This window comes from Mustela putorius, unplaced genomic scaffold (assembly GCF_011764305.1).
Source record: "Mustela putorius furo isolate JIRA1106 unplaced genomic scaffold, ASM1176430v1.1 tig00003853_pilon_pilon_pilon, whole genome shotgun sequence".
NCBI classification, from domain to species: Eukaryota; Metazoa; Chordata; class Mammalia; order Carnivora; family Mustelidae; genus Mustela; species Mustela putorius.
This window is the reverse complement of record NW_025422005.1, coordinates 27,432,207-27,453,737: the sequence shown is the minus strand read 5'-3', so window position 1 is coordinate 27,453,737 and position 21,531 is coordinate 27,432,207. Positions and strand designations below refer to the sequence as shown.

At 40.7% G+C, this 21,531-nt stretch overlaps 1 protein-coding gene across 6 annotated transcripts in view; it reads right to left on the bottom strand.

The window, feature by feature from the left end:
- Positions 1–21,531, bottom strand: part of THRAP3 (thyroid hormone receptor associated protein 3) — a 75,664-nt gene that overhangs the window by 30,386 nt on the left and 23,747 nt on the right. For 3 of the 6 annotated variants that reach the window (XM_004740775.3, XM_004740778.3, XM_045064200.1), the window contains one exon: positions 18,155–18,261. The exons of 1 other annotated variant lie outside the window; for it this stretch is intronic. The gene's annotated coding sequence lies outside the window, so the exon portion shown is untranslated. Of the gene's footprint in view, positions 1–4,171; positions 4,216–18,154; positions 18,262–21,531 lie in introns of all 6 variants that reach the window. 2 more of the 6 variants (XM_045064199.1, XM_045064201.1) reach the window with 1 other exon arrangement.

Sequence of the window (21,531 nt, the reverse complement as noted above, 5' to 3'; positions counted from 1 at the left end):
GTCTTACACCAACACAGAGAAGACCAAACAGACCTCAAGTGTTAGGGAGAGACACTCACACTTCACTTATTAGTGACATGTTAGAGTAAAACTCTACTGCCACCAAGTCAGTCAACGCAGCATCCTTTCAGCAGTAGCTAGGATAAGAAGCAGAAAATTCTTGGTGAACAAGATACAAAATGACCAAGATAGAGAAAAGACAGAAGCAGAAATACCAAGAGAGAAATTCAGCATTCATAAAAAGATAGTGGGCAAAGCAGTGTGCCTCTGGAAAGTTCAGGGTAGGAGAAAAGAGCTCAGATGAAATATTAAACATGTTTACTATTTTATGCTTTCCTCTAGAGATTATCCCTCTCCTGAGTGAAAGAGGGAAACAGAATCAAGAGCAGCTGGGGGTATCTCTAGGGTAACACTTCGTCCAGGCTTCACTCCCCACCTGTATCCCTGAAGGAACTGAAATGAGGTGGGGGGCGGTGGGGGAAGACAATAAAGTGGTCTCTGATTTCAATTCAGAACCGAAATTAGTATACTTATGGGTTTATTTAAGAATTCACTCTAATATGTGGCTTTCTTAAATTATTAAGTAAATCAGTAAGTACAATACTAATTTCAATTCTGAGGCCCTAAAATTTATAGAGAATAATCACAATGTGCATTCAACACCTTCCTAAAGGTGGAAAAGGGCCTGTGGGGAGAATGGCAATTACTGCTTGAATAATTTAAAGACACAACAAAAGGCCTGGCCTTGCTTAGGTTATAAAATCAAAATTATTCTGGGGGTACCTGGCTGGTTCAGCAGTAGAGGACAAAACTCTTTTGATCTTGAGGTCATGAGTTCAAGCTCCACACTGGGCAAAGAGCTTAATTTAAAACAAAACAAAACAAAACAAAAACTATTCCGAAGTTTAGTACTAAAATTCTTAAAAGTTTAAATATCGAATTCTATGGACTCTGGCAGAAGTGCTTCACAAATGTGTAATATATAGGTACAGATGTACACAAAAGACATACCTATAAGCACATGCAGCAAACTGTTAACAGCGGTGACCTCTGCAGAGCAAGAAGGGAAGTATGAAGAGGCAGAGGGCAGGAGAAAAAGAGACACAAAATGAGGTAGACAGGATGACAGCTTCTTACTTTACATATAATTCTCTCAGCTGGTCATTTTACAGATGACTTCCCCCCATATTCTAAAAAATCAAAGTTGTTGACATTCCAGAGTTAATGGGTTGACTCTTATCTTTAATGTGGAATCAAACATCTATCCATCTCCTTCTGAGATATCTTTAAAAATCCAAAACAGCCATTTCCATGATCCTAGATAAATAAAGCTGCATTATAATTACTCAAAGTCCATCTGGGGAAACCTTATTACAGTAGGACTGTTTTATTCTTTTATGTCTTTAAAGAGGATTAAGAAAGGCCAGCCTTATAGCCAACTGAGTTCTATTACTTTAAAATGTATTTATTATGGAAGTGTTGATTCATACACAAAACTAGAAAAAAACAGTTGAAAGAACCCAAGTGTACCCATCACCCAGCTTCAAAAACTACCCTCTGCAGGTTGGCTCTATTTATAGTCAAAATCCTAACTAGTATGGGCGGATATAGCCAGTCTCTGCAGCTATTTTCCTGTATCTTTTCCCTTAAAATAAACAACAACAACAACAACAATAATAAAATACAACAGAGATTCCCTGTATTAAGAAACCCCCCCCCAAAAAATACCAAATCACTGTACTGTACACCTGAATCTAGTATGTCAATTATATCTCAATTTAAAAAAATACACCCAGGGGCACCTGGCTGGCTCAGTCAGTACAGCATGCCACTCTTGATCTCGGGGAAGGGAGGTGCCTATGAGTTCAAGCCCCATGATGGATATAGAGATCACTTAAAAAAAAAAAAAAGTAATGAAGAGACCCAATTTGCTCACCTCCACATGTTTCTCCATGTATCCTCTGCAAAGAAGTCCACAAGGAAGATCATTTATCAGCAAATAACAATCCCTCTGACTTAACTTCAGACACATTTAAAGCCAATTCCAAAGTGCAACCCTAAACTACCTCCTAATTACCGGACATGAGAAGTCTAAAATACCATTCCCATGGTGGGCTGTTTCATCGACCTGTTTTTAGAAGTGTGAATACCTTGTAACAGCTGAGAAAATCACTTTGAGAGAGCAGAAAATACGTATTAACAAATACACATTTGATTAGCAACCCCCGTAAGCTAAAAGCCTTCTAATACAAAGTCCAAAATCCTCTGTAAAAATTTTGAGCTCACGTCAACTGTTTGGCATTTAGGGAAATACATGATATGGTCACTTGTTCCCCAGTGTGGTTTTTTTGGGGCCGCTGGGTGACTCAGTCCATGTCTGGCTTCAGCTCAGGTCCGGGTCCTGGGATTGAACCCCGCATCTGGCTCCGTGCTCAGTGGAGAGCCTCCTTCTCCCTCTGCCTCCACCTCTCTGCCCTGCTTGGGCTGCTCTCTCTCTGTCTCAAATAAATAAATAAATCTTTTAAAACTGATTTACTTATTCATTTGAGCTGGGGTGAGGGGACAGTGGGGACAAAGGAAAAGAGGATCTCAAGCAGACTCCCCGCTGAGTACAGAGCCAGACTTCACAACCCTGAGATCAGGACCTGAGCCAGAATCAAGAGTCTGACACTCAGCTGACTGAGGCACCTAGGCATCCCTCCAATGTGCTTTTTGTCAGCCTCACTATCAACTTCCCTCAAAGTAACAATTTTATTAATGAAAGCATATACTTTAGTTCACTTATGTTAACAACGACCTGTTTACAAAAAACAAATTCCCAACTGTCCTTCCTAACTGTTGTTGTTGAGCTGGAAAGAGAATTCTGAGGAACCAGCTTGGCAACCTTCACAGAAACAGTGCAGCACAGGGACCCCTCTGTGGCCTGAAACAGTATCTGGCCCTTGGTCTGTGTGTCTCAGGGTTAAGTGCAGAAACAAAGACCCAAATCCATGTATTGTTTTCACTGCATAAAAAAAATTATCCATTATTTCTCCACAGACACATGGATAATTTTTCTGAGTAGTAAGAAGTTTTCCTGAGGGTGAGCTCTACAGCAGTTTAAAAGAGAAGCAACTGAGGAATGGCAAGCCTGGATTATGTGTGGATTATCTGTAATAATACAACCTTTTTTTCTCCCTAGATCAAGAACATTGCCTATGAGGGAAATAGTAAGCCAGCTTTTAACAAAAGTTCAATTCCAAGTCCTCCAAAAAGTCAATCTCTGTCTCTCTTTTCTAGCACTAGTACTTCTTTGGATGGCAAACAGGAACTCCAGATTCTCTCAGGAAATCCGTACCAAACTGGGTAGCAAAAACAGAAGAAAAGAGGGGGAATTTTCTACTGTCACTTCAATCTTGAGGGAAATTCCAGGGTAAGGGGTAATCCTTTCCTAATTAATTGCATTATTACTTACTCTGGACACTTTGGGCTCAGTCCAACAAAGCTCATTTCCTAAAGTCGCCTGATAACTGTTACAGATTCCGCTGGTGTATCCAGCAGGGAGCACAGCCGACCTCAGGAGGTCTTCTTGACATCCCTCCTTTCAAGCCCAAGCACCAGCCATCATCGGCTAATAAACAACGGACTGTAGCTCTAGTCTCCTGCTTGACCATTTGCAAACTGTTTTCTTCCCTCCTTGCCCCCAAAATATCAAGATGCCCAGGAGAGGAAGGGAACTTCTTTTTTCTTTTCTTTTCTTTTTAAAGATTTATTTATTTGAGAAAGAGACACTGAGAGAGAGCATGAGAGGGGAGACGGTCAGAGGGAAAAGCAGACTCTCCGAGGAGCTGGGAGCCTGATGAGGAACTTGATCCTAGGATTCCAGGACCATGACCCAAGCAGTTACCTAACCAACTGAGCCACCCAGGCGCCCTAATCCTTTTTTTTTGGACACTGGGAGCAATGAAAAGCTGTAAATAAATAAATGAATAAATAACTGGCACCAAGCAAGTATGCAAGCACCTTAAGTGAGAGAAATGAAAGAAATTTACCAAAACCAATTGCTCTGGATAAACCCAGAAACTCTTATATAAGGCAATTGTTTTTATCTCTTTGTAGCCATTTTTTAATCAATAAAGTGAGGATCTGAACAGCCCACCATTGTCAAAAAACTTGAAAAATTTACACAAACCTTAGCAGGACATTCCTCATCCTTACTTCAGACATGTCCTAAAACTGGAATTAAACAGAACAGCTTAATCTTTTGGTTTAAAAAAAAAAAAAAAAAACACATCCTGGGGCTCCTGGGTGGCTCAGTTGGTTAAGCAGCTGCCTTCTCAGGTAACACATGCCTTCTCATGCCTTCTGCCATGATCTCAGGGTCCTGGGATTGAGCCCTATGTGGGCCTCCCTGCTCAGCTCTCCCTCCCTCTACCCTTCCCATCGCCCCCCCACCCCACTCATGCTCCCTCGAGCTCTTGCTCTCTCTCTCTCAAATAAAATCCTTTTTTAAAATTATTTTTTATTTGAGTGGTGCCTGGATGGCTCAGTCATTAACCATCTACATTCTGCTCAGGTCATGATCCCAGGATCCTGTGGGATCGAGCCTGCATTGGGCTCCCTGCTCAACAGGAAGCCTGCTTCTCTCTCTCCCTCTCCCCCTGCTTGTGTTCTTTCTCGCAGTCTCTCTGTCAAATAAATAAATAATAAAATCTTTAAAAAAAAAAAAACAGAAACAAACCCCCCCCCCAAATTATTTTTGAGAGAGAGCACGAGCAATGAGAGGGGCAGAGGGAAGCAGACTCCTCACTGGGCAGGGAACCCGATGCTGGACTTAATCCCAGGACTCTGGGACCATGACCTGAGCTGAAGGCTGATGCTTAACTGAGTCACCCATGCACCCCTCAAATAAAAATCTTGTAAGAAAATAATCATCCTTCCATCTCCAGCCAATCAGTACTGAAACTTACTATAGAAGTAATCATTTCACATTCATCACATTCTATTCCTTTATAAAAAAACTAGCCAATCTGCCTGAAAATACATTATTAGCTGACCAGGGACTTGGCCACTTACCTTCTGACTATAACTAAAAATTTAGCATTTGGGCCACCGGGGTGGCTCAGTCGGTTCAGCACCTGACTCTTGATTTCAGTGCAGGTCATGACTGTAAGATGGAGCTCTGCACTCAGTGGGGGAGTCTGCTTCTGAATCTCTCTCCCTCTGCCTCTATCCATCCCTCTCACTCTCGGGCTCTCTTCAAACAACAAACCTTACCAACTTGCATCTGGGACAAGCCACCCATACCAAATTCAGGCAAGCCCCTCACCTGGTAAAGATGAATTCCCAGAACAAGTCAGGGCTCTGCTACAGACCCCTGTCAAGATGTGGGACACTGCTTCTAGCTTCTTCCATCACAGAGTCAGCAAGAAGTCACATTTCCTTCTTGCTCTTCAGTGACTTAATTAATTTCTTGTCCCAATGATAGGGCAAAGTCCACTCCTTCCATCTTTCACTTTTTAAAAGAACAGGACCATATTACAATTCCGGTTTGGGGGGGGGGGTTGTTGTTGTTGTTGTTGTTGTTTAAATTAAAAAGAGGGGTGCCTGCGTGGCTCAGGTCATGATCCCAGGGTTCTGGGATTGAGCCCCACATCGGGATCCCTGTTCAGCGGGAAGCCTGCTACCTCTCCCACTCCCCTTGCTTGTGTTCCCTTCTCTTGCTGGGTTTCTGTCAAATAAATAAAAATAAAACATTTAAAAATTAAAAAAGAAAATGTTTAAAGTAGACTCCACATCCAACGTGGGGCCTGAACTCACCACCCCGAGATCAAAAGTCACATACTCTATCAACTGAGCCAGCCAGGCACCCCAGGACCATACTACTTCTGAATACTTAGAAAAGTAGGAAAAATTCAGTGATATGTATTTTCAGTAAACACAGAGTACAGCAGGCAGAAAGGCACTAGTTATTTCAAGGCTGATTTCCACACAGCAATCAGAGTTCCATAAAGCTTGCTTACTTGCCTTCTTTGACATCAGAGAAAATATTAGGATCCCAATGACAAATCTTTGCTGGGGGAACACCTTTATTCACTCTTTTAATCAAACTATTTTTCCCTCAGGGCACCTGGGTGGCTCAGTGGGTTAAAGCCCCTGCCTTCGGCTCAGGTCATGATCCAAGGGTCCTGGGATGGAGCCCCACATCGGGCTCTATGCTCAGCAGGGAGCCTGCTTCCTCCTCTCTCTCTGCCTGCCTCTCTGCCTACTTGTGATCTCTGTCTGTCAAATAAATAAATAAAATCTTTAAAAAAAAACAAAACTATTTTTCCCTCAACCAGAAATTAAACATATGGAAGTCTTAACTGGTGGGGTATTAGTAACACTCACAGAAAGAAAGATAATTTCAAAATCAGTCAGTGCCTGGAAAGTCTGAAAAATCCACACAAACAATGGACTAGGTCTGAGTCACCAGCTTGAAAGAAGCTAGTGAAATAAAATGCAGGCAAAGAATTTTACACACCAATTTCTTTTACTGTAAGTATGCCTCTTAGAGGTATTGTGAAGGAATAACAAGTAAGTGGTAAATAACCTTATTTGCTGCACCCTGTGTAGTAAGTACAGTCTATGGTTTGTCTACAAATGTCATAGTGAAAGGAAGTGACTTGGAGTAAGACAGTCCTGGGGAACTTTAAGAAAGTAATAATCTCTGCAGGTTTGTTTATTCTTTTGTTAAATGTGGATAATACTGGACATACAACTTCTAAGGTTTCAGGATAGGCATAAGTCAGTCAGGCTTTACAAACAAACAGGACACTGCGCATTAGAGATGCTTAACGGAAAAGTAAATATACAATCATTTCTGTTTTAAAAAGTTTTGCTCTCTCATTAAAGCAAGTTTCATAATCTCTACATAGACGCGCACATTGGAAATACTGCAGGTTTGATTCCAAACAGCAATAAAGTAAGTCAAATGAATTTTTTGGTTTAAAACTTACATTTACACTATACTGTAGTCTATCAGGTGTGCAATACCACTATGTCTTAAAAAAATACATTATTTTAATGAAAAAATATTTTATTGCTAAAAAATGCTACCCATCATTTAAGCTTTCAGCAGGTTGTAATCCCTAATCATACATCACTATAACAAATATAATTTAACAAGTTTTAAATACTACAAGAATCACCGAACTGTGACACAGAGACATGAAGTGACAAAACGGCTGCGAACATGCACTGTACCGACAGACTTGCGCGATGCAGGGATACCACAGCATTCCATTTGTAAAAACAAAACAAAACCAAAAAACACAGTACCTACAAAGCTCAACAGAGTGAAGTACAGTAAAAGGTAGGTACGCCTATAGTTCCTTTAGGAAGAGTGTCGTAGGAGTCTATTCTCCAAAAATACCATGGTCCAGCAAGAATCAGGGGTGTACTTCTGTTCATTCCATGCGGATTTACTCAACACTAACTCCCATGCTGCACATTATGCTAGATGCAGCAAACAAGAAAGACAAGGTCCCTGTCCTGTTGTAATTACACACAGAAAAGGTTCATAATGTGACTTTGGGAGTTTTCCTGCACATGCACTAGAGTAAAGTCAGAAAGGAGGTCACTACTTTGGGATCTTTTCCTAGTCTCTCTTTGAAGTTTTCTCCTGTGCTGAAACAGAGATAATGCTTTAGTTAACAACAATGTATCAGTACTGGTTCATTAATTCTGTACACATACTGATGTACGGTGGGATAACGGGAAACAGGGCATGGGGAACAGAATATGGGTTGAACTGTTTCCCCCTCACCCCCAAAATTTGTATGTTGAAGTTCTAACCCCAAGTACTGCAGAATGTGACCTCATTTGGAGACAGGATCTCTACAGAGATGTAGGTTATCCTTATAAAGAGAGGACGTCTGGACATGGGGGTATGTGGAGGAAAGACAGTATGAAGAGACCAACCTATATGCCAAGGAACCAACCCCGCCAACACGTGGATTTTTTAATTCCAAGTCTCCAGATGTGTAAGACAAGAAACTGCTCTTGCTGAAGGCACCCAGTCTGTACTCTCAGCAGCCCTAGCAAACTAATACGGGGATGTGGGACCATCCCTGCAGTGGTATGTCAACCAGGTCTCCAATGAATAAGCTTATTATAAGCAAACAAAAAGCCAGAGGGATTTGGTGTCCATGTTTCACAGTCATGAAGTCCAAAAAAGACAGGCGGCTGGGAAGTCCTGCTCAGTGGCAAGGGGAGCCATAATAATCACGACACACAGCAACCAAGCTAGGACTCGAATCCAGGTTTCATTCAGTGTTCTCCACAATCTAAGGTTACTTCAAGATGGGCATGAAGGTGGTTGTAAGTGAGGGAATATGCTGAATTATCAATCTAAAATGCCCCATCTCTGGGCGCCTGGCTGGCTCAGTCAGTGGAGCATGCAACTCTTCACCTCAGGGTGGTGAGTTTCAGCCCCACACTGGTCGTAGAGCTTAAAAATTTAAAAAGGGGGGGGGAGAGGGGTCTTTAAAAATAAATAAATAAAATGCCCTATCTCAAGTGGACAGCACCCGAGAGTCACTTTTTCTTTTCTTCTTTTTTTTAAAAGATTTTACTTATTCGTTCCAGAGAGAGAGAGAGAGAACACAAGTGGGGTAAGGGCAGAGGGAGAAGCAAACTCCCCACTGTGCAGGGAGCCCCATGCAGAGCTCAATCCTGGGACTCCAGGATCATGACCCAAGCAGAAGGCGGACCGTCTAACTGACTGAGCCACCAGGGGCCCCTGAGAGTCACTTTCTAATACTGGACCAGGTTCTGCAGTGAGTAGGGGCTTTGGCACTGGAAAAGAACTAGGTTCTTGCCTCTTGCACTCATGAGCTGGGTAAGCTACTTTCCCAATCCTCCAAGAGTGACGTACCAATTACAGAACCACTGTGGGAACAAAGAAAGTGCACAAAAACTGCCTGGCATATAGCAGGTAAGTTCCTGCCACAAGTTACGTTTAGCTACAAACTCAGAGTGGTGAGGAGATGCTAGGGAACCTCTCTAAGAGCAAACAAAAGTTCACTGAATTCTATTTTCTTGCTATTAGTAGTAAGTAATCACAGAATACAGTGTTTTATACCTTATATTAGCTAAAGCATGTGTTGCACTGAGAGGTATACAGAAGCAAAAAAGGGTCATATTCTTTTTTTAAAGATTGTATTTATTTATTTGAAAGAGAGAGAGAGAGCATGAGAGGGGAGAAGGTCAGAGGGAGAAGCAGACTCCCCGTGGAGCTGGGAGCCCTATTCAAGACTCGATCCCAGGACTCCGGGATCATGACCTGAGCTGAAGGCAGTCGCTCAGCCAACTGAGCCACCCAGGCATCCGAAAAGATCATATTCTACAGTCACAAACTTCGGAGAACAAATTCCTTTGCTGCTAGGTGTTAGCAGGGAACATCAACAGCAAGTTGAGAGGCCATTCATTTGGAACTTGTTCATCACAGTATCCCCAATGTAGGCAACTTGTGGCATCTACTCTTGAGAGTTTACTCAGTGGGGGTCTACTAAGCTAACAGATCATCTATGCAATCAATCTCATCATTAGAGAAACAGAGTGAACAACACAATCAGCAGCTTCAATAATCTTCACTTCACCCCAGAGGCTATTCTCCTCTATCTCTAGGGTGGGTAACAGCAATTTTAGTGCCAGTTTTAAATGAGTATGTGTTACCGCTAGGGAGTATCTTTTTATTTTTTTAGAGGAACTCTCAGCTCTTCAAACTTAAAGACAGTACAGTCTATGTTAACTAATGACCTATGGCCTCTTGGGCCACCAGGGTGGCTCAGTGGGTTAGTTAGAGCTCTGTGTTCAGCTCAGATCATGGTCTCAGGGTCGAGGGAATGAGCCCTGCATCAGTCTCTCTGCTCAGCGGGGAGCCTGCTTCCCCCCTTCCCTGCCTATTTGTGATCTCTCTCTCTCTAATAAATAAATAAATAAAATAAATAAATAATCTAACCTCCCCCCCCCCCCACAAAACTAATGATCTATGGCCTCCTTCCAGCTTTCATTATGGTACTAAACCTCTTTAAAAACTAAACAGCCAACTCGGACACTTAACTGTCTCATTTTAAAATGAAATTACTGGGCGCCTGGTTGGCTCAGTGGGTTGGGCCGCTGCCTTCGGCTCAGGTCATGATCTCGGGGTCCTGGGATCGAGTCCCACATCGGGCTCTCTGCTCAGCAGGGAGCCTGCTTCCCTCTCTCTCTCTGCCTGCCTCTCTGTCTACTTGTGATCACTCTCTGTCAAATAAATAAATAAAATATTTTTTAAAAATAAAAAAAAATAAAATGAAATGAAATTACTATTACAAATACCTTGGGCTGAACCAGTGGTGCATACTGCTATCACCTATAGAGCTTTAAAAGAAGTCCATTTATTAAAGATTCTTACTGAGGAAACCTGGAAGGGTTCTGTGCCTTTGGAACACAGAACACTGTTTGCAGATTCCAAGGAGAAGGACTGTGGTCTCTCTTCATGAAGTTATCATCCAACCCCTGACACACAGACACCACTGTTTACACAGAATTCTACTTTATAACTCTATTAGGAGAAATAAGTTGTTTGATATCTTTTACAGACATTGATCTTTCTAGGATCAAATCATCTTCTCTAAACAAGTCTATATCACACAGAGGTTTAGAAGGAAAAAAGTGTGTGTTTAAGTTTATTTCATTATAAGTTATTCTTTCAAGGCTTTATATTTAGAAGATGGGAATGTATCATTCAATAACTGAATCATTAATTTTTCTGTTCCTTCAGATGCATAAGCCCTCACACTGCACTGTCCAATAAACATACGGCTACCAAGCACCTGAAATGTTACTGGTCTGTACCGAGATGAGCCACACATAAAAAATAAAGAATTTCAAAGACTTAGTACAAAAATCAAAATGTAAACTAACTCACTATTTTTTATATTAATTACATGTTGCAATGAGAATGTTTTGGATATATTACATAAAAATATCATTAAAATTAATTTCATTTGATTTCTTTTATAATGTGGCTGCTAGAAAATCCAAAATTATGTACAGTTCAGACTGGACTTCTCTTGCACAGTGCTGTCCTAGAGGACAACAATGATTACATCTTTTTGAATGCTCAAGTTTTAAATCTGATCCAGTATTATGATTTGGTCCCTTTTTTTTTTTTTAAGATTTTATTTATTTATTTGACAGAGATCACAAGCAGGCAGAGAGAGAGGAAGGGAAGCAGGCTCCCCACTGAGCAGAGAGCCCAACGTGGGGCTCGATCCCAGGACCCTGGGATCATGACGTGAGCCAAAGGCAAAGGCTTTAACCCACTGAGCACCTAGGCACCTTTTATTTATTAATTTTTTTTAGGTAATCTCTACATCCAACATGAGACTGAAACTCACAACCCTGAGATCAAGAATGGCACGCTTGACTGACTTGAGCCAGCCAGGCGCCTCTACTTAGTCACTTTTATTTTTTTTTTTTTTTTTTTTTTTAAATTTTTTTTAAGATTTTTTAATTTATTTGACAGACAGAGATCACAAGTAGGCAGAGAGGCAGGCAGAGAGAGAGGAAGGGAAGCAGGCTCCCTACAGAGCAGAGAGCCCGATGTGGGGCTCGATCCCAGGACCCTGGGATCATGACCTGAGCTGAAGGCAGAGGCATTAACCCACTGAGCCACCCAGGCGCCCCTACTTAGTCACTTTTAAATGCATCTGTTATTTTTACAGTTTATAGTTTCTATCCACTAAGACTCTCCTGTTGATATAACCACCTGATGGTTTTCCATTTATATCTGCACTTCACCAGATATACTGAGGGAGAAAAAAAGAAAAATGTCTTAAATAAACACACAACTCTACATAAGAACCAAAAATGATTTCAAGATCTGCTATCACTTTGGATTTTATCCTGAGTCTACAAAAGAAACCAAGAGCCCAACCCACTGCTTCCATTTAAAAAGAATTAAGGGAGCGCCTTGGTGGCTTAGTCACTTAAGTGACTCCCTTCCGCTTAGGTCACGATCCCGGGGTCCTGGAATAGAGTCCTGCTCTGCAGGGAGTCTGCTTCACCCTCTGCCTCTTCCCCCACACTCTCTCAAATAAAGTATTTATTTAAAAAATGAATTAGGCACTATTCAAAGCTACCTACATTTAAAGACAACACAACTACTCCAACTCCAGTTAGATCCAAACACCCAACCAGAACTTAGTTCAGATATATATGAGCAATGCTGCTCCTCTCTCTGGGCTTTCCTCAGGAACTGCATATAAACCACCTAGAGAAATAGATCTACTGCGATACTTGAGTGGCTCAATCAGTTAAGCGTCTGCCTTAGGCTTGGGTCATAATGCCAGGATCTTGGGATTGAGTCCCCTATCAGGCTCCTTGCTCAGAGCAGAGCCTGCTTCTCCCTCTGCCTGCCACTCCCAGTGCTTGGGTGCTTTCTCTCCATCTCTCTGACAAATAAAAAAAAATCTTTTTTTTTTAATTTAATAAAATAAAATAAAAAGAAACAGATCTATTTATCTCCTAGAACATCTTATATGTATTCCTTAATAAAGGAACAAAACTGAACTCATCAGGTTTATATAGGAAAGATCTGGCTTGCCACAGCTTCAAAATACGAAGTGATGTGGCCCTCACCTACTTGTCTAACACCATCTCAAACCACTCTCTCGGAGCCACAATGGTCTTCTTTCTGTTCCTAGAACAAGGCGGGGATTTAGAGTCTCAGCACCTTTCCAGTTGGCATTGTCTCCAAATACACTCTTCTGCAGTCTCGAGCATGGCCGGATCCTTTCCCATCCTGCTACTCTCAGCTACTTGAAAAGGCCTTCCTGTAACGTATTATCCAATGAAACCTCACTGCACCCCCAGCCCTCAGTTATCTGGTAGTCCTGTTTCATTCCTAACACTTAGGAAAATCTGAAATTATCTTATCTGCCTCCCCAAACTAGAAAAGTAAGCTCCCCAAGAACACAAGTCCTGTCTGTCTTGCTCACTGCTGGTAACCCGAGCACATAGAGCAGGCACAGTAACAAGGACTCAAGCATCTACTGACTGAATATATCAAAAAAATCAAAAGCAGCCTTAAAAGACAAAGGTAAGAATCTTAAGTGGTTAAAATCCAGTATGCTTATTTAAAAAATTATGCAACTGGTTTCCTATGTACATATGCTTCTAGTCTTTTGTTTTCTAATTACCAATACTTAAGTCTCCTGAAGAACTGAAATCTTTCTCTATGGATGAAAATATGGAGTATGGATGTAATTGTATTTAGTTTACTGAGGGTGGAGAGGAAAAAAGGCTTGCATTACTAAGTAAAAGATGAAATAAGGCTACAGTTAAAACCACTGAGTATTAGTACAAGATTAGAGAAATAAATGGAACAAAATACAAAGTTTAGAAATACACTCCCACCACCCCGGGGATACCTGGATGCCTCAGTCAGTTAAACGTCTGGGATCAAGTCCCAATCACACTACTCCCTCTGCTTGTGCTCGTGCCCATACTTGCACTTGCATCTTCTCTTTGACCAATAAATAAATAAAATCTTAAAAAAAAGAAATATTACCTCACCCCCCCAAAAAAAAAACATACCCTGTAAGACACACTTTACCAAGGTAGCTTTTCTTTTCTTTCTTTTCAAGATTTATTTATTTAGGGACGCCTGGGTGACTCAGTCAGTTAAGCCTCTGCCTTCAGCTCAGATCATGATCCCAGGATCCTGGGATAGAGGTCTACACGGCGTTCCCTGCTCAGTGGAGAGCCTGCTTCCCTCTCCCTCTGCTACTCCCCCTGTTTGTGTGCTCTGTTTCTCTCAGTCTGTCAAAAAAAAGAGATTTCTTTATTTAAGGTGTACCTAGTGGCTCAGTCAGTTAAGCAGCTGCCTTTGGCTCAGGTCATGATATCGGGGTCCTGGGAGCAAGCCCCGCATCGGGCTCCCTGCTCAGCAGGGACCCTGCTTCTCCCTCTGCCTTTCCCTTTCCCTGGTTGTGTACTCTCTCTGTCCCTCTCTCTCTCTCAAATAAATAAAATCTTCGAGAAAAAGAAAGAGAATGTTGGTGGGGAGGGAAGGGGCAGAGAGAATCTTCAAGCAGGAGCCCTGCTGAGCCTGGAGCCTGACAACCAATGAGATCATGACACCTGAGCTGAAACCAAGAGTCAGACACTTAACCAACTAAGCCACTCAGGCACCCCCAAAGGTGGTTTTTCAAATCAGATAAAAGGATAAATCAGTAGTCTGTACAACCTGGCCCAAAAAGTTAGATTCCTCCTTCTTACTATAAACAAAAATAAAATTCCTGCTTTATTAAAGAAATATTAAAAAGCCACTGAAAAAGAAAATATTAGTATTTATCTGATAGGCCCAGGTAAGCCTATTTACCAGTTTTCTCAGAGATAAAAGATACTGCATCCACCATAAAAGGACAGGAAAGTAATAATAATAAAGTAATACCAGGCACTTCTCCCAAATGCTTTGCATACATTCATTTGCTTAAGTTACAACACTGCTATGAGGTACACACTATTTATTATTACTCTCATTTTACACATGAGGAAACTATCACAATCTTAAATACTATAATACTATTTCATCTCTGCTTCAGAGAACAAAAGGGAGCTCCTGAAAATTAAAAAAAGAATGCAAATCCAGCAATTCCACTTCTGGGTATTTATCCAAAGGAAGTGAAATCTGGATCTCAAAGAGATACTAGCACTCCCATGCTCACTTCAGCACTGCTAACAAAAGCCAAAATGTGGAAAGAACCTAAATGTCCACCAACAGAATGGATAAAGAAAATGTGGTGTACACACACAACAGACTATTATTCAGCCTTTAAAGAAAAATAAAAGAATTCTTTTTTTTTTTAATGAACCTGGGAGACATGACAGTAAGTGAAATAAGCCAGTCACGAAACGGCAAATAATGCATGATTCCACTTATATGAAGCATCTCAAATAAACAATCTCGTAGAATCAGAGTGAATGTGGTTGCCATAGGACTGGGAGTAAGGGGAAATGGGAATTTGCTAATCAAGTGCAACAAGTTTCAGTTAACTAAGACTAATAAGCTTTAGAGATCTGCTGTACAATGCTCTATCTATAGTCAACAATATCCACTAAAAAATTTGTTAAGACCGATATCAACTTAAATGCTCTTATCACAATAACATAAATAAATAAATCTTATCATCCATGTCAATAAACTGAAAAGCCTTCATGAGAGGTGGGAAGGAAGGAGTTTGTAATTTACTGCAAGTGGAATCCCTGACTGGCATGGGAAAATTCAAGACCAACTGCCAGCCTGTCCTGGCAGCCACAGAAGGCACAAGATTCTGCATACGTATAAAAAGAGTAACTATATGGGGCACCTGGGTGGCTCAGTGGGTTAAAGCCTCTACCTTCAGCTCAGGTCGTGATCCCAGGGTCCTGGGATCGAGCCCCGCACTCTGCTCAGCAGGGAATCTGCTTCCCTTCCTCTCTCTGCCTGTCTCTCTGCATACTTGTGATCTCTGTCTTTTAAATAAATAAATAAAATATTAAAAAAAAAAAGCGTAACTATATTCTTGTAGGGACTGTCACTATTTAGAGTTGTATGAAGAAGAAGAATGGAGCAAATAAAGATGTTGATGAAAATGGGGTTGCCTGACTGGCTCAGTTAGTAGAGCATGGGGCTCCTGATCTTGGGAGTCGAGTTCAAGCCTCATGCTGAGTGCAGATTACTTAAAAGAAAAAGCTGACGGGGCTCCTAGGTGGCTCAGTTGGTTAAGCATCTGCTTTTGGCTCAGGTCATGATCTCAGGGTCCTGGGATTGAGTCCCACATCAGGCTCTCTGTCCATTAGGGAGTCTGCTTCTCCCTCTCACTTTCCCTCTGTATTCTCTTCTCTCTCAAATAATAAAATCTTTTCTTTTCTTTTCTTTTTTTTTTAAAAAGACTTTACTTATTTGTGTGAGAGACAGTGTATGTGCGCTGAGGAAGAGCAGGCACAGGGAGAAACAGGCTCCCGCTGAGCAAAGAACCAATGCGGGACTCCATCCCAGGACCCTGGGATCATGACCTGAGCTGAAGGCAGGCACTTAACCGACTTAGCCACCCAGGTGCCCAATAAATAAAATAAAATTAATGAATGAATGAATGGACAAGGAAAGAAAGAGTTGATAAATATGAAATGAAATGAACTTAAGTGGAAAAAAACAACAAAGGCTACAAAATGCAATCAAAGAAATTTCCCACAAAGTAAATAGAGATGGGAACAGCAGAAAAAGGATAAATTTATTGGATCAGTTCAAAAGATCCAACATCCAATTAACAATTCCACAAAAAGAATAGAGACAATAAAGGAGAGAAAAATCAAGGACATAATTCCAGAGAATTTCCCAGAACTGAGGGACATTAAGTTTCAGTTAAGTGACCAGGGCATTAGATGAAAAGAGCCACATAAAGAACATAATAAAATTTCAGAATGCTGGGATAGAGAAGTTCTAAAGTTGCAGAGGTCAAAGATAACTGGTATCTCATGAACGGTGAAAGGCAAAGAGCCATAGAGCAGTATCTTCAAAATTTTCTAAGGAAAGTTATGTCCAAATTAGACTTCTAGGGGCCTTCTAGAGGCCTTGAGCCTCTGCTTTCAGCTCAAGCATGATTCCAGAGTCCTGGGACTGAGCCCCGATTGGGTTCTCCACTCAGCGGGGAGCCTGCTTCCCCCCCTCTCTCTGCCTGTCTCTCTGCCTACTTGTGATCTCTGTCAAATAAATAAGTAAAATCTTTTAAAAAAAAAAAAAATCAGATTTCTATACCCAACCAAACTATCAGTAAATACCTACATGTCTAAACAATTCACCTCTTGTGTACCCTTTTCTCAGGAAGCTGATGGAGAAAGGTGCTCTTCCAAAATGAGACTGAATTAAGGAAAGGATATGGGAAAAAGTTAACAGGATCCAGCACAAAAGATACAGGAAAAGTCATGAAGATGATGATGTTGACAGAGCAAGCATGACAACTGCCTAGATAACATCCAAAATGGAGCAGATAAGAAAGGTATCTCCAGGAAGGTAAAACTTGTAATATTGCTAAAATATTTAAAATACTGAGGAATATTTACATTTCTGGGTAGACTTTAAAGATTAATTACTGATGAGAAGCAGAAATTAAGCAAAACGGAGCAAAAAAAGATATTACGACAGAAAATAAAAAGCTATGCAAAACAGGAAAATTACCCATGGCATGTGAAATGATTCAGCTGTAAGTTATACACAGCCATACACCTCCAACAGTGAATAGTGCTCTAAGCAAAATTGTATTATAACCAGAGTGAAAATAAATGTGAATGTGTGAAGTGGTCAGGGAATTCTACTAGAAACCACCACCATCCAAGGTGGGAAATTAACAGATAATACCAAAAAAATCAGAAAAATCAGTAAGTAACAAAATAAGCTTATTGTGTAGAAGCAGTAGCAAAAATAACAGTAGAAGCAGAAACAACAGCTTCTAGGGACCAAGAAGGTTTTTTATACGTGTATTAATAAGTAAAATTAAATTCAATAAATATATAAGATGCTTTTAAGAAAATGTACTATGAGAGAAAATCAAATGTATACATAAATGTATTCATGTCTATCACATAGCTATCAGACAAGAGGAAAATGCAGAAGAGCCTAAATGTCTACCAAAAAGGAACTAGTTAGATAATTTGAAATTACATGGCACATCCATGTTTAAATGCCACGAGTCATTTAAAAATGCAAACGGGGAATGCTAACAAGAACCAGGTGGGACAGGGAAGTCCAACCCCGATTTTGCTTAAACACACACATATCCAAGTAATACACATATGAAAATAAATATTCATCAAAATATTAACAATGATTATACACGTATAGTTTATGAATGATCTTTTCAATACTTCCTAATGAATAAACATGTATTACTCAGGTAAAATAGAAACTGCTGATTCTACAACTTAGAATCAGAGAGGAGAGCAGAGCTACTATAATCATCCTGTTTCAGTTTATTAAGCTGAAAAATAAACACTGCTTAACAATGCAGAACTTCCCTTAAGGAATCTTCTGAACAACTCTTTAACACATAAAGCTGGTTTAATACGCCAGTGTTATTACTAGTTCCTTTTAGCGCCATACATTTACCTTATCTGAACAATGATTCAACTTGCACCGGATCCCAAACAGACACTACCGCAAACAACACTGGCAGTGTCACTGGCTTCTCCAGTTTACAAAGTCAGGATACAATTCTGGAACAAGAGGAAACAAGCAGTGATGAGACAACTTCCCAAACCTTGCAGACTGTATCATGAAATACAGATGCTTCAAATCTCAAAGCAAAAACTCTACTTTAACCCTCAACTTCACTCCAAATGGACCTTCTCTCTCGAAGCATACTGGCCTGAGGGTCTTTGGTCCCACTCAGGTTTTTATCCATCCAACCCCCTACCTACAGTAAGGCTGCAGAACAGAAAGCTAAAACCTTCCCCTTATAACCTGATACTCTCACTGGCAATATTTCAGGTGCTATAGTCTGCATTATGCAAGACTAATTCACAAACTCCGTAATTTAACCTGGACAATTAGTTCAGAAGAATTAGATATCTGAAATTAAAAAATGTAACTGAGGAATGCCGAACTGAATTTAACACACTGCAAATTAAAACAACTTCGCATCCTCATCCCTTAAAACACAAAATAACCCTTCTGATCCAGTTACTTAAATACTCTCAGTTCTAAACATTACTAATATGACCATACATCAAAGCTATATAGTATTATCCAAAACAAATAGGAAAACAAAGTTCCAAGATGAGCAAGTATGAATGTCCTTATTCCTCCAGGCTTGTTAAAGCTTTATCGTTCATTCATATTGTTAAAGAGTAGGAAGACACCCAACATTCAAATAATCTGAAGATGCAGTCTTAATCACTTTTTTCCCCACTTACTCAGCATTCACTCAATTAAAGACAACCACCCTAGCTTTCTCTAAAATCTGTGGTTTGCACATAGCTGAACTCTGCCTACCTAAGCCAGGAAAAGAAAGGAATGTATTTGCTTAAGCTATGGTCTCTTGGTATATGTGAACCCTCAGCCTAGAATGCCTCCTCCCCTCCCACCAACCAAACCCCTACTCATTCTTACAGGGGTCTCGTTCCCCAGCAAGCTGTCTGTCCCTGGTGCACATAGGCTGAGTTCTGTACTGCTTTTACGTGTTATCCTGGACATGTCTCGCCTTACACTCATCTCATTACATCCATTAATATCGGTTTCCCTCAAAGGACTACAATCTATATATACCTAACACTGATATGTGTTTGCTGAGTAAACTGAAAACCCAAGCAATAAAATCTTGACCTATACCAAAGGTAATCAGGTAATTAACAATAATAAAAATAATAAAAACTTACTCTTAAAACTAACAGGCTAAGACTACTTTATTCAGATAACATTAGTATTCGGTCAGCCCTTTCACCAAATTAACGACAGTGTTTACATTTAAGGAGTTCACAGTAACACAGCACTTTCAAAAACTTTCCTGCAAAATACTTTCCCATATATTCATGATGCTTATTCTTAGAATATATCCTAGGTTACATCAGCCAAAGCTTTTCCTTGTTTCTAACTGCAGAGGAATAGGGGCTCACAGCAATCAGCTGGAGGGAAGTCGAAGTGACTGTTCCTGGACTGAGAACCGCTTACTTTACAATGCACTGAATTAAAAAAAATGGGCTATTCTATTAATACACCCATCCTTAAGATTCTAACCAGATAGCTAGCAAACACACACACATACACACCCTTCCGTTTTACTACCCCACCGTATTTCTTTCCTATTAATTAACCTCCTCTTGGACATCAGCAAGAATTTTATCATCCCAACAAATCTTCAATCTTCCACTGTTGCAATGGGTGAAGAAGCCAATCTGAGAATCTAGCCCTTATTTACTCCGTGACAGAAAGGAGACACCTAAAGCCTTGAGTCATCCCTGCCACCGTCTTTATGCACCCTCCCCAGCTTGTCCTGCCTGTGTCATCTGGACATTCACAGGCTACTTTTTCCTTGGTCAAATGCCAGATTATTAACAAGGACACCATGGCACTGCCAACAATAGACCTTTTCCCCTTTTACACAATTTCCCTAATTGTCCACTTATTCAATAAAAAATTTATCAAGTATCTACCACATTGCCAGACACTATTCTAGGCAATGGTGGGTCGACAATTTAAGTATCTCTTCATTCCCAGAGCTTATATTTTAGGGGAAAGTTGGGGGTACAGAGATATGGGAGAAGATACAGGTCCTGCAAGCCATTTTAGGACTTTGGTTTTCTTCTGGGTAATGTGGGCAGCCAATGGAGAGTTTTCAGTAGAAGAGTAATATGACCAGAATTATGTTTTAAAAGGATCATTTTGGCTGCTGAGTACAGAACAGGTTTCAATGGGACAAGGTCAGAAGAAATTAATAGATATTGCCTCTAATAATTCAGGTGAAGGACAGGAGTGGCTTAGACCAGAAGGCACCTCAGAATACTCCCACATTCCAAACACTACCAGACCTTAAGTAGCAACATAGTTCCTAAATCCAAACAGAGGGTTAAATACTAATATTCTAGGACTATATTTGTACCCTAAAGTTAAAGACTTGAATTATTTTTTTCCTCATCTTACCTCAGGGACCCAATAATCTTAGTTACTGAGATAAAGAACATGAAGAAAACACAAGGATGACCCTACCTGCTCCTTTGAACCTAAGTTTAAAGCTAGTCCTCTAAAACCACCAAGCATAACTTGCTTGTGTAAGACTAATTTCCTCTAGCATTAATAGCAAGATACCAATAAAAGTGAACAAAAGAGCAGTATCTTCTAATTAAGTAAACCAAAATAGCCACAGAACAAAATTTAGGAGTGCCTGGGTGACACAGTCCATTAAGTATCCCACTCTTAGGGTCCTGAGATCAAGTCCACCTCAGGTTCCACTCAGCACAGATTCTGATTGCCCCTCTCCCTCTGCTCCTCTTCCAGCATACATACTCTCTCTTTTCTCTCTTGAACAGCATCTTTAAAAAAGAACAAAATTTGAGGGTGCCTGGCTGGCTCAGTGGGTTAAGCCTCTGCCTTCAGCTCTGGTCATGATCTCAGAGTCCTGGGATGGAGCCCCACATCAGGCTCTCTGCTCAGCAGGGAGCCTGCTTCCTCCTCTCTCTCTCTCTCTGCCTGCCTCTCTGCCTACTTGTGATCTGTCTCTAATAAATAAATAAAACCTTAAAAAAAATAAAGTAAAAAGAACAAAATTTAACCTTAGCTACTTCCTGTCCGGGGATGGGGGGTGGAATACTATGGATTGAGGAGATTATGACAGCTGGGCAAATAAACTTTTAGTGTTTTACCACAGAAAACCATGCGGAGTTTGTTCTAAGCCCCTTCCATGGCATCAGCAGGAACCAAAACAGAATCCAAGTCTGGTGAAAATACAAGTGGTTTTGGAGAAAAAGATACTTCCCATATGGGTGGCGAAT